Source organism: Marmota flaviventris, chromosome X, assembly GCF_047511675.1.
Source record: "Marmota flaviventris isolate mMarFla1 chromosome X, mMarFla1.hap1, whole genome shotgun sequence".
NCBI lineage: Eukaryota > Metazoa > Chordata > Mammalia > Rodentia > Sciuridae > Marmota > Marmota flaviventris.
Window position 1 is genome coordinate 109,298,918 of NC_092518.1, and position 12,771 is coordinate 109,311,688.

Genomic DNA, 12,771 nt, shown 5'->3' on the forward strand with positions numbered 1-12,771 from the left:
TTGAAATGCATCTTGGTTTCTTTCAAGTTTTGGCCATTATGAATAAAACTGTTGTAAACATTTAGGTGCTGTTTTTTTGTTTGGACATTGATATCCAATTCATTTCTTCTTTTTTAATATTTATTTTTTTTAGCTGTAGTTGGTCACAATACCTTCATTTTATTTATTTATATTTATGTGGTACTGAGGATCGAACCCAGGGCCTCGCACAAGCGCTCTACCGCTGAGCTACAATCCCAGCCCCATATTCAACCCATTTCAATAAATCCCAAGAAACAAACATAGTTGGGTTTTATGGTAAGTTTATGCTAGCTTTAGAAGAAACTGACAATCTGTCTTCCAAAAGTGTGGGTATCCTTTTACATTTCCATTAATAATGAATAATAGCTACTGTTGACCTACATCCTCACCAGCATTTGTTGTTGTCAGTATTTTGGGTTTTAGCCATGCTAATTGTTGTGTAGTAGTATATCACTTTTATTTTGATTAACAGTTCTATAATGATCCATAATATTGAGAACATCTCAAGCTTATTTGCGATTTTTATGTCTTTGCTAAGATGTATTCTGTTCAGATATTTGGACCATTTAAACTGCTTTTTGAAAGTTTTTTTGTCGCTACTGTTGTTTCTTTTCTTATTTGATCTTTAATACTTCTTTGTGTATTTTGGTGCTAGTCCTTTATTATATGAGTGTTTTGCAAGATTTTTCCCATTCTATGTCTAATTTTTTATTATTTCAACAGTTTTTTTTTCAAGAACTTTAAATTTTACTGTAAACTATCAATTTTTTTTCCTATAATTCCAGTGGCTCAGGAGTCTGAGACAGGAGGATCACATGTTCAAAGACAGCCTCAGCAAAAATGAGGTGCTAAGCAATTCAATGAGACCCTGTTTCTAAATAAAATACAAAGTAGGGCTAGGGATGTGGCTCAGTGATCAAGTGGCCCTGAGTTTAGTCCCTGGTACCTGCCACCAAAAAAAAGCCATCAATTTTTTTTTCCACAGATAATGCTTTTGATAATTGCATCTAAAAATCATTGATAGATCCAAAATCACTTAGATATTTGTCCTATGGTACTTTCTGAAGTTATATAATTTTATGTGTTTACCTCTATTATACAGCATTAGTTTATTTTTATAATAGGTATAAGGTTTGTCTCTAGTTTCTTTTGTTGCTGTTGGTGGTTTTTAAGTGTGCATGTAAATGTCCAATTCATCCAGTGCCGCAGTCTGGCTGGGCACAAAATAACCAAGCCACCACAAAAGCCTTGTAGATTCAAACAGCAACTCTTTATTCCTGAACTCTCACTGGCACTCTACACGCACGTTCTGGGAAAAATACACTTCCTCCACAGGGCTGTGCTACCAATTCTCTCAGAACTCCGTGAGAATGCCAAGGGAACTCAAGGAGCAGGCGCCTGAGGCAGCAGGATACGCCCTATTCCCAGCAGGATCCACCCTAAACCTGGAGCCACCCTAATCCAGCAGGATCCACCCTAAACCTGGAGCCACCCTAATCCAGCAGGATCCACCCTAAACCTGGAGCCACCCTAATCCCTGAGCAGGGTCACCTTTCAACCAAAAATGCCATGTGTCCTATTTGGCTATGGCTCTCAGCAATCCAGCATCATTTGTTGATAACCTGTCTTTGTATTAAAAAAAATCAGCTTATTCTTTGATATTTTGGACTTTCTATATGAATACTTATACTGAAAGTCAATAATTAAAGCCTGTTTCTTTTAACTTCATATGTCCTTCTGTAACTTTTTCAAGTGGGTTGACTAGAGCCTTCTACACATTGTTAAATTTAGGTGGTGATATAATGCAAATTATCTTATTCTGAATGTAAAGAAAATGTAAATTTTAAATTTTTCTTATTGATGTTTTAATTGGCACATATTTATGGAATACAGAATGATAATTTAATATATATGCAATTTAAAGAACAATTCAGATTAGTTAGCATTTTCATCTCTTAAGATTTTAAAAAAATTAACATATAATAATTATACATATTTATTAGGTATGTAATATTAATACTTAATCATTAAATATGATGTTTGTAGTAAGTTTTTTTAAAAATTATACTGATGTATAATTCACATAACTTAAAATTTACCTTTTTTGGGGGGGGTAACAGGGATTGAACTCAATGGCACTAGACCACTGAGCCACATCCCCAGCCCTATTTTGCATTTTACTTAGAGACAAGGTCTGATTGAGTTGCTTAGCACCTAGCTTTTGGTGAGGCTGACTTTGAACTCACAATCTTCCTGCCTCAGCTTCCCAATGAGCTGGGATTACAGGCATGCACCATAGTGCCTGGCTAAAATTCACCTTTTAAAGTATACAATTCAGTATTTTCCAGTAGGGGTGTGTGTGTGTGTGTGTGTGTGTGTGTGTGTGTGTGTGTTTTGCCAGGGAATAGGACCCAGTGTTTCTCACATGCTGGGCAAGCACACTATCACTGAGCTACATTCCCAGCACTTTTTTAGTATATTTATATAGTTGTGCATTCATAATCAATAATTCAAGAATGTTTGTGTCACCCCCAAAAATCTCCTTGCTGTCTCTATAGATTTGCCTATTCTGGACATTCCATACCAATCAAATCATAAATATGTGGCCTTTTGTGTCCATTCTTCCACTTAAGTTAATGTTTTAAAAGTTAATTCATCATGTAGCAAATATCAATACATCATTAGTTTTTGGCTACTGTATAATAATGTGTGTGTGCTATATCACTATTTTCAATCAATTTATCAATTAATATAATTTAAGATATGTTTCTTTTAAAATTTTTGGACTTTTTGAATAATACTGCTATGAATACTCCTGAAAAAAAAATGTGGGTGTACCTGTTTTTCAACTTTCCCTGGCAAGCACCTAAATCACATGGCTATTCTGTATTTAACTCTTTGAAAAGCTGCCAAACTGTTTTCCAAACTAGCTGTACTACAGTTTTGTAAATAGTTTTTATTAAATTAGGGAAGTTCCTTTCCATTTCTTTTGTCTCACATACATTATAAACTATGAATTAATGTTGGATTTCAACAATATTTCTTTGCTGTCCATTGGGTAAATCATGTTTCCCCCTAAATTTTTATTAAGTAAATTCTATCAGCAGAATTTCTAATGTTAAACCAAACCACCATTACTGGAATAAATTCAACCAGGCTATTTCAATTTGACTTATTAATGCTTGTCTGGAATTCAGTTTGATAATTTCTTGATTGGAATTCTTGCAATATGTTACTTAGTAAACATTTTCATTTTCTTGTTTTACCCATTCGTTGTTTAGGTAACAAAGTTATACTAGCTTCATACAATTAATTAGGAATATTCATCCTTTTCCTATTCCTTTATAGTCTGGAATACACATTTCTTAAAGGTTTGATAGAATATGCTTTTGAAACTTCTGAGTTTAGTGACTTTATAGAGAAAACTTTTAAATACTGATTCAATTACACTAACAATTTGATTACAGAAGTATGTTTTACATCGTTTTGCATAAGTTTCAATAATATTCTTTCTTCCCCTTAGCCCACATTTTTCAAATTATTAAGATAATCTCATTCTCAATATTCTCCACTTACCTTTTAATGTCTTTGGCATTCTTATCTATGCCTCTTATTTTCTAATGACATAATCCTTATTTAGGTATAGTGACTTTCAGTGTATTTCTAAGTAAAAGTCTACCCTGGAATGTAAGTATGTTTAAGATTGTGGAAGAAATATATTACCAGAAAGTCTGATATGATTTGACTTATTTACAATTTAAAAAATAATTTATAGTTGTTAAAACTGTTATAGAAAAACATGATCTAAAATATAAGTATTTTTTTTTACTTTTGCCACATGTATAATTATTAACTGTAGGAATATATTCTTCCCAACTATTATTTGTCCATTTCTATAGAAATAAAAGCATTGTAAAAATACCTTTTGAAAACTTTGCTTTTAGCCAGGTTCAGTTTAGCTCACCTATAATATCAGTGACTTGGGAGGCTGAGGTAGAAGGATCATAAATATGAAGTCAACATCAGCATCTTAGCATAGACCTTGTCTCAAAATAAAATATAAAAATACTTGGGGATGTCACTCAGTAGTAGAACTTCTATGGGTTCAACCCCTAATAACCCATCCCAAGTGAAAGAAAAGAAAAAAGACAGCTTTTATCTTCTTTCTTTTTATTTTCTTCTTCCTTTTTTAAAACTATATTTAATATATTTTGGGTGACTTTGCATGTTCTAAGCTCAGGAGTTTAAGATTATTTCTCATAGTTTTATAGAATATAAATGAATACTCTTGAATATTTCACCTCCCAGTTAACCTCCCTTCTTTGACTTCCTATCCAATTTACCTTATTATGTATTCTATAACTTAGATTATGTCATTCTCTTTTTTCTTTGGTGCATTGATCTCATATTGTTTCCTATGAACTAGTCCTGTATTCTCACTAAGGCTAAGTATTTTTTTTTCCTAATATCATACCATTATAGTAAGAACACAATGAGGACTTTACTTGTCAAGTTTATTTGATCTTATAAATCTAGTCTTCTTGAATTCTGTAAGCAAACATATTCAAACGGTATTCATAGTTTATTCTCCTTAACTAGACAGGAGATAGTTTTTAACTCTACTCTTAAAGAAAAGAACCACGTTGTGCTAACATTTTGCACACCCACCAGTACATTGTCCAATCTCAATAAATATTGAACAAGAAAAACTGAGATGTATTAAACATTGCCCTGCAGTTCATTCCATCTGCAGATGTCAGAATTTATTTTAACCAAAGCTCTGTCTGGCTTGCTGTTGCTTGTCATAAAGGAATTCATCTGTTCATCTGTCCAGTCATTTTAGGCCAAATGTGTTCACAGTCAGAAGTGGGGCCAGGGGAACAAAGATTTTTATATTTCTAATCATTTTATTTGTTAACAAATAAAAGTATTCTTTCTTCAAATTTTTACAAAAGTAATTTCTAATAGTTGATAATCATTCCCATACAACCTTGTTCACTTATGCTATATCTATGTCAATATGGAAAGGCAGATGAACATAAGCTATATGCTATAACATACTATATTATATTATATCTATTTAAGGTTACTACTAACATTCTTCTACATCCATTGGAAATATTCTCCTTTCTGCACCTAAGACAATGGCCTTAGCATAGACATCCATTGGAAATATTCTCATTGTTTTGAAAAATCTGCATTACTTACTCCCTGTGAGACACTAAACTGCATGTATCTTATTAATGTCTTTGTGATTTCCTTATCTTTTGAAAAGTTGCATAATATAATATCTCAGCTACTGGTGAGAAACAATTCTTTCTACCAAAAGAATTAGATTCTGAATATGCCATGTTTCCATCAGGAATGCCAAATCCATCCAAAGCTCCTTCTCTAGTTATGTACATAGGCTTCTAACAAGACTTCGTTCAGAGGTATGAAAAAAATTACTTTTTTTGAGATGTGGAGAAATTACTTTTAGGAAAAGAATTTACAACACACACCCACAGTCCTTCATGGATAGATGCATTCTCTACTATTTTTAGATGGAAGCTATGAAATCCCTCATATAGAGAAGTATTTGGAATAAATACTAATATGTTGCAATTAAGTTCCTCATATCTAGATAAGGAATAAATTATCAGAGTTAGATTTTACAGTGAATCTTAGAACAGTTATCCTACTTAGCCATATATTATATATCTGTAGATTCCATCAACAGACCAAAAGTATTGCTGAAATAATGTTAAAAAAATAAAATTTGCTGCCCACTAAGCACTAGGCTGAATCGATGAGAAAAAAGAGGTCTGAACTCAAACCCTGTTGTAGCCTCCGGTCATTTGTAGATCTTTAATATTTCTTTATTAATTGTTGTTTGAGTGTTGTTCACTGTTGTGTCTCCTTTTTGTGCTGTTAGTTAGGCCTAAGATGACTGAGTTTGTGCTGAACACATATAGAATATATTTTCTGATTATTATTCCCTAAACAACATAGAAAACAACTATTTATAATACATTTACATTATATTCGGTACTATAAGCAATCTAGAAATGATTTAAATTATACAGGAGAATGCCTATAGGTTATATGCAAACACAATACCATTTTATATAAGGTTCTTGAAGATGCACATATTTTAATATCCTGGCTCAGGGGGTCCCTGAAACCATGTCCCCACAAATATTGAGAGAACATCTTCAGGTGAGATTCCCCAACTGCCACAACAAGTATATGCAATCTTGCTCTACAATTCTGAATCATTTTAAAAACAGAACATAATTTGTCATATGCTTCTTATAGGATCTGGAATGAAATCAGGTAAGTCACCAATGCCCTCCCTGATAGTCTTCTTCTTGGGAAATTTGGTCAGAAAATGCAGTCCATTAGAAGGATACAGATCTTTTTCTCTTTAAACAAAACATAAGTAACATTAAACCATGTTAGAAATGTCACAGTTTCTATTTTTTTTTAATTTTTGAAAGATTTATATTGATTTTTTTCTTTTTAATTTGTATTTTAGTTTTTATCAAAGCTTTACATTCATATATCATCAAACTCAGAAGGCTCTACAGACTCTTTTTTATTGATTTTATTATTTTTTAAATACACAAAAGTGGAATGCATTACAATTCTTATTACGCATATAGAGCATAATTTTTCATAGGAGACAACACTTGCTTCATGAAAAGGAAAAATAAAGATAATCGTGGCTCGTGGTTAAGAATGGAAGATTGTGGGCTGGGGCTGTGGTAGAGCTCATGCCTTGCATGCATGAGGCACTGGGTTCGATCCTCAGCACCACATAAAAATAAATAAATAAAAACAATGAGATTGTGTCCATCTACAACTAAAAAACAAAAGAATGGAAGATTGATGAACTGCATCCACTTCTGCTTCCTCATATAGCTCTATAACAGTAAGATGAAAATAAAATTGAAGCAAATGAATGAGAAGAAAGCAGTAGAGAGAGACAAAATGAGGGAGTAGTGATAGATAAAATAGAAGTTAGAAATTTAAAAGTTAAATGTCAGAGAGGAGTCAGGGAGTGATATGGAGGACAGTAATGAAACAAGTGCTATGTCTAGAATCTAGGGAAGACTCAGAAATTGCCATTACCAAGTAACTCTAAAGATCTGGATTTGAGCATGTTTGAAGAAAAAATGCAAACCAATAAGAAGGTTGTTTTGTAGTCTCCATATGAAGTATTAGACTTCTAGATCCATTATAAAATGGAAGAGAAATAAAAGGAATCTGGGGATTATGATTATAAACAAAGAAGATGCCACAACTAACACTTGGATATAATCTAAGAATGTATGTTCTGAGTAAAGGAATACCCTCACCTACTTCTCCCTTCTCCCTTCCAATTTTGAGAGCCCTGACAACTAAGATTAAAATTACAGGAATGTGATTGGTAGATGGATTTCCTTTTCAGAAGGTTGGCTAACCTAGGAAAGATAATGCACACAAAGAAATTATAATCAGCTTTTCAATGCCTTACCCTTAAATATGAAAAAAATTAAAACATCCAAGGATAAGCTTGTGGAAAACTTCTAAAATAAAAATAGATCAAAATAAACAAAACAGATAATTTATATGAAAGATATATGTAAAGGAAGCAACAAATGAAGTTGTCGTCATCATCATCATCACTGTACAGAACAATAAAAAAAAATAAATTTATTAATTGGAAGATAGAATTGATCAAAATGTACATAAATTAGGTAAAATGTTTAATCTGGAAAAAAAATAGAAAAGTCAACAAAGCAAATCTGTGCAGGAAGTCTTACTTAGCATAATAAAATTTTACCATAATATAATTTCCAAAAAATCTTAACAAAAATCACAAGGAAGTAAGTTATCAAAAACATAACAAGACTGAATATCCTGTAATTGTAATACATGAACTGCCAGAATTGAGGTACCAACCAAATATAATGAATTAAAAATGACCTACACAAAGGCACATTACTGTGAAATTTGAAACCATTCATGAAAAAAATAGATGTTCTTAAAAGTCTTCCTAGACATTCTAAGAAACTGAAATAAGAATGACATCAAGTTTCTCAACAGGAACACTGAAAAATAGATAATACTTGACAAATACCTTGAAAATTCAAAGAATTTCTTCCAAACAAAAAAATTTATATCTAGTTGAAGCATCCAAAAAGTGAGAATTAGAGTGAATGCTTTTTTAGACATGAAAAGATATAAGTAAACTCAAGCATGTATGATCTCTCAACAAGCAATGAAATATGTATTTCATGGAATCTAAAGAGAAAATAACTGGCTGTAGTTCCTGTGGAGGGGCGGGGGGCATCCTGGGTTGCTCTGCCAGCCAGTAGTCTGCTCACACCTTGTGGAACGTTCTGGAAGTTTGAGAGCAGCTGGCTGAGAGGGGCTCTGAAGGACCCAGTGCTCAGATTGTGGTACCATTGGAAGCTGTACTGGTCTAAAAACATATAGATGGCTGAAAGTGGTGGGAAAGAAGAAATAAAATGGATAACCACAGTTTTTATTAGCTCATCTCTTAAGGAGTTGAATTTTTATTAATGGATGCTAAAGAATGCATTGTGTCAGCTGAAGAAATATTTCTAAACGAAATTGATAAGTTTATTAACATTCACCCAAATAGTTTTTTGGTTTTGTTTGCTGTCCTCCATGGGCCTGAAGAAAGGAAACTGATGTTCAGGATTCAGCAGAGATTCCTGGGAAGTAAAATAAAGGATACTTCCAGTATACAACACCCAGTAAAAGCTATTAATCTTATGTACACTATTGCCAAGACTACCTCCAAACCATGCAAACATAGCATCTGCTATAGAATGATAACAACTGAAGCTTACATCTTAGAGCAAAGTCCTGTTTGGAAAACATTTCAAAAGATAAAACTGGGTAGAGATGCAATTAACCCAAATTAAAGTACCAATTGTCCTTTTGAAAGACTATCAAAAAATTTGATCTGTTAAAGTATAATGTTGAAATATATTCTTTAAAGATATTTATATTGATTTAAAATAATAACATGTATACAATTAAAAGTAATTTTATTTAAAAAAAGAGAGAAAAATAAGAATGGAGATCAGGAAATAAAGGATTGAGGCAAATACAACCCTTAATATGATGATTGAGAGAATGCCTCAACTAAGAAGTTGAGAGAGAATATCTACTACTAAAATTAGTAAATGCAGTTATACTACTTAGAAAAACAAGGCAATTATGAAAAGGAACAGCTAGGAGTTGAAAGTTATTACTCTCAGAAATGGTACTTGACGGTGAAGATGGGTTGGAGAAGTAGACTGCTGTTTTTCTTTCTTTGACTTTTTAAGCAGTGGTTATGTATTATTTATAAGAATAAAAACTGCATAAAAAGAAATCTGAAGGGGCTGGAGTTGTGGCTCAGAGGTGGAGCACTCACCTACCATGCGTGAGGCACCAGGTTCGATCCTCAGCACCACATAAAAATAAAATAAAGATATTGTGTCCACCTATAACTAAAAAATAAATATTTTTAAAAAAAGTAATCTGAAAACTTCAAAGAGGATCTATTTTTGAACTTCAACTCCATTCCCCAGGGGCTTCAGGTGAGTTTGAACATCATGGAGGAAGAGTGTGGCCAAGGAAAGCAGCTCACATGATGATCAGAGAGCAGAGAGATCTCCACTTGCCAGATACAAATTATATCCCAAAGACACGCCCCCAATTCCCACCTCCTCCAGCCACACCCCACCTGCCTCCAGTTACCACTCAATCCCATCAGGGTCTCTTATAACCCAATCATTTATTCTCTGAACCTTCTTGCATTATCTCACTGTGAGCTTTTGGTGGACACCTCACATCCAAATCATAACAATATCTAAAATATTTAATACATTATATATTTTGTATATGTCACATATATATTTATGTATATAGATCAGCATATACTGCATGGCACATTATGGCCTCTGAACAACATTTCTTAATTCTTTCTTAAAATTACTCCAATCTGATATTTGTTCTTAGGAGTAATTTATTTACTGTATTGATTTGGCCTCTAGTCACTTCACAGGTCATATCTCCTAAATGATATTTCCCTCCTTTAAAAGTTTGAAGAAATGTTGCTAGTACTCACTTTATTGTATTTAAATATCCCTTTTCCTAGTCATTGAAATCTCCAAGTTTCTAATATTACCAAAGATTGTATCAGAGAATATCTTAAACATAGAGCAATGGAAGAGCAGCACATCTTGAGATATATCTGTTATTGATAGAAACCTGCCATATGACTTTAGAGTCTGCTTTTCTGGCTTCAGCTTTTTTCTTAGTTTGGTCTTTCAAAGTGAATCTTAGTATCTGGAATCCTCCAGGTAAGAACCCTTCATCAAGTGCCTCCAGTATTACTGTGTAACTGGGAGATATTTTTAATCATTGTGTCTGGAGTTTGTGCTTTTTGACATTTCTGCAAAAAATATATATATTTGGAGAAAATATAAAAGCCATGCCATGCATTTGTACAACCTCATTTCCTTCAATGTAGAATATTAAATTCTTTCCATATGTAGAAGGGAAATCTGGTATGCTTTTTTGCTTCTACCTATGACCTCTTTCTGATGATTTTAATCTGTCTTCTCTCCTATTGTATATGAAATTTGTATTTGCTAAGTTCCATTCTACATTTATTTATTAGTCATAAAGAACCTATTTTAAAAAGTGTTACACTGATATTGGTTAAATCTGAAAAAAAGTTTTGCCTATGTGGAAGACTAGTGAGATAATATATAGCTTAGTGCCTAACATAACATATGTTAAATTGATTTGAGCTAGTGCTCCTTCCCATTATAATTAATTCCTGATTCTTTATTCTACTTACTATTATCTATTATTTATATTTAATTTAGTTTTATTGTTTGGATTGCTGCTTTTATCACCCTTTTATTTTGTTGGGATATTTTTTCTTTTCTTTTCTTTTTTTTTTTTTTTTTGGAGTATTGTGCTTTGAATTGAAGAAATTGGGATTCAATTGGGATTCAATTGGGATTGAACCAAGGGGTGCTTAACCACTGATCCACATCCCCAGCCTTATTTATTTATTCATTTTCATTTTGTGACAGAGTTTTGCTAATTTGCTTAGGACCTTGCTAAATTGCTGAGGTTAGTTTTGAACTTGGGATCTTCCTGTCTCAGCTTCCCAAGCCTCTGGGATTATAGGTGTGTGCCACTGTGCCCAGCCAGGCATTTTAGAAAGACTAGATAAAATGATCTTCCCACAGGAAGTCTTTAATGTTGCATTGGGCAATTGTGAAGAAATTATTAACTAGCTCACTAATCATGATATAATTATATCTGTCCATATTATATACTTCTTATATCCCTGAATATTTTAGTTCACATAGCAGCATCACACCATTGCCTCAACCAATTCCTGCAAAGTAGATTTCCATTTTGCAAATAAATAACCAAGGTTTAGAAACTCAAATGACTTGTGTAAGTCCATTCACTTAGTAAGTACTGAATACGAGATTAAACCTTCCAACTGCAAGCAGAATTCTTACCTTAGCATTGTGTACTTTTACAGAAAAATGTATTTTACGAAAAGGGTAGTTTGCTTTCCAAATTTTCATCAAAGATGAAAAATGATAGAGACAATAGTGGCATATGAGGTCTGTATTACCAATCTTTAATACAAACTACTTTAGTCACTGCTTCTCAGTAAAAATTCAAGCTACCTCAAGAATACTATATCCATAGCTCATGTTAAGAATGTTAAATATGAATTTGGACTTTAAACTCATATGAAAAGGCAAAACAACCCTGTCCTATTACACACTCCCTTGTGTTAAAGGAATAAAACTAGGACATCTAGATTGCTATACTGAACCCTCCTCCTTAGTTGACAGAGAACTTTTCCTTTTGTAATCTATCCTTTATTTTCTAACAAAAATGTCATATTCTACTGAGTCCTTTCCAATTCAATTTCTTCTTTCATTTCTCAGCCAACCTCATTTATTCAAGAGGGGCAAAATGACTAAATCGCCAGGATTGAAATTTTTATACTCTATTTCTCATTTCAAACCCAGAAAGGGTGATAGAAAATCCTTAGCTTGATTTCCTCTAAAGAATGGGGCACAGCAGAAAGAAAACTCCAAGAAATACCTAATTTAGTTAAGGCTCACACCAGGACAATTAGAGTCATAGGATGGTCAGACTTCTTTTCCTTAGCTTGCCTCTGGTTTTCTCTGGAACACTTTTTTAGTTGACAGTAATATTGAGGGTACCACCCTTTTTATTTCTGCAGAACATATTGAACTATTATCCAGCTACATTTTCTATGAAGATGTGCAAAAATTGGCCAGTGATTTCCTTGGTCAGCTTTGTACATGCCACTGAGACATTTGTACTTTTTCTAAGGCTTAAAAGCAAGTAGAACTTATAAAATTACCAAAAAAAAAAGACATTATAAAGAAGATTTTCTTTGGATACTCAGTAAAGAAAGAAAGGTAGTAGCCTCTTGGATAGTGCATAGCCGAAAGCCATCTAAAAAATACTTTCTTGGTGGAATGAGGCTCTTTTAGCAGGTGGGATGCAATGTGAAAATGCAAGTTATGGGAAAGGGAAAAGTGAAATGGGTGATAATTGGAGAAAAGCTTTTGTACTGTTCTTATGGTTAAGTGGTAGATTTTATTTTAGTACAGCATATCTAAGAAAACCTTCTTCATGATCATAATGGGACCTTAAAATACTTCACATAAAAACTGTCTTTGCCTTAAAGCA

General features: G+C 33.0%; 1 pseudogene; it reads left to right on the top strand.

The window, feature by feature from the left end:
- Nucleotides 1-8,484: 8,484 nt before the first annotated feature.
- LOC114089713 (protein SPO16 homolog pseudogene) lies at nucleotides 8,485-8,939 on the top strand (annotated as a pseudogene).
- Nucleotides 8,940-12,771: the final 3,832 nt, after the last annotated feature.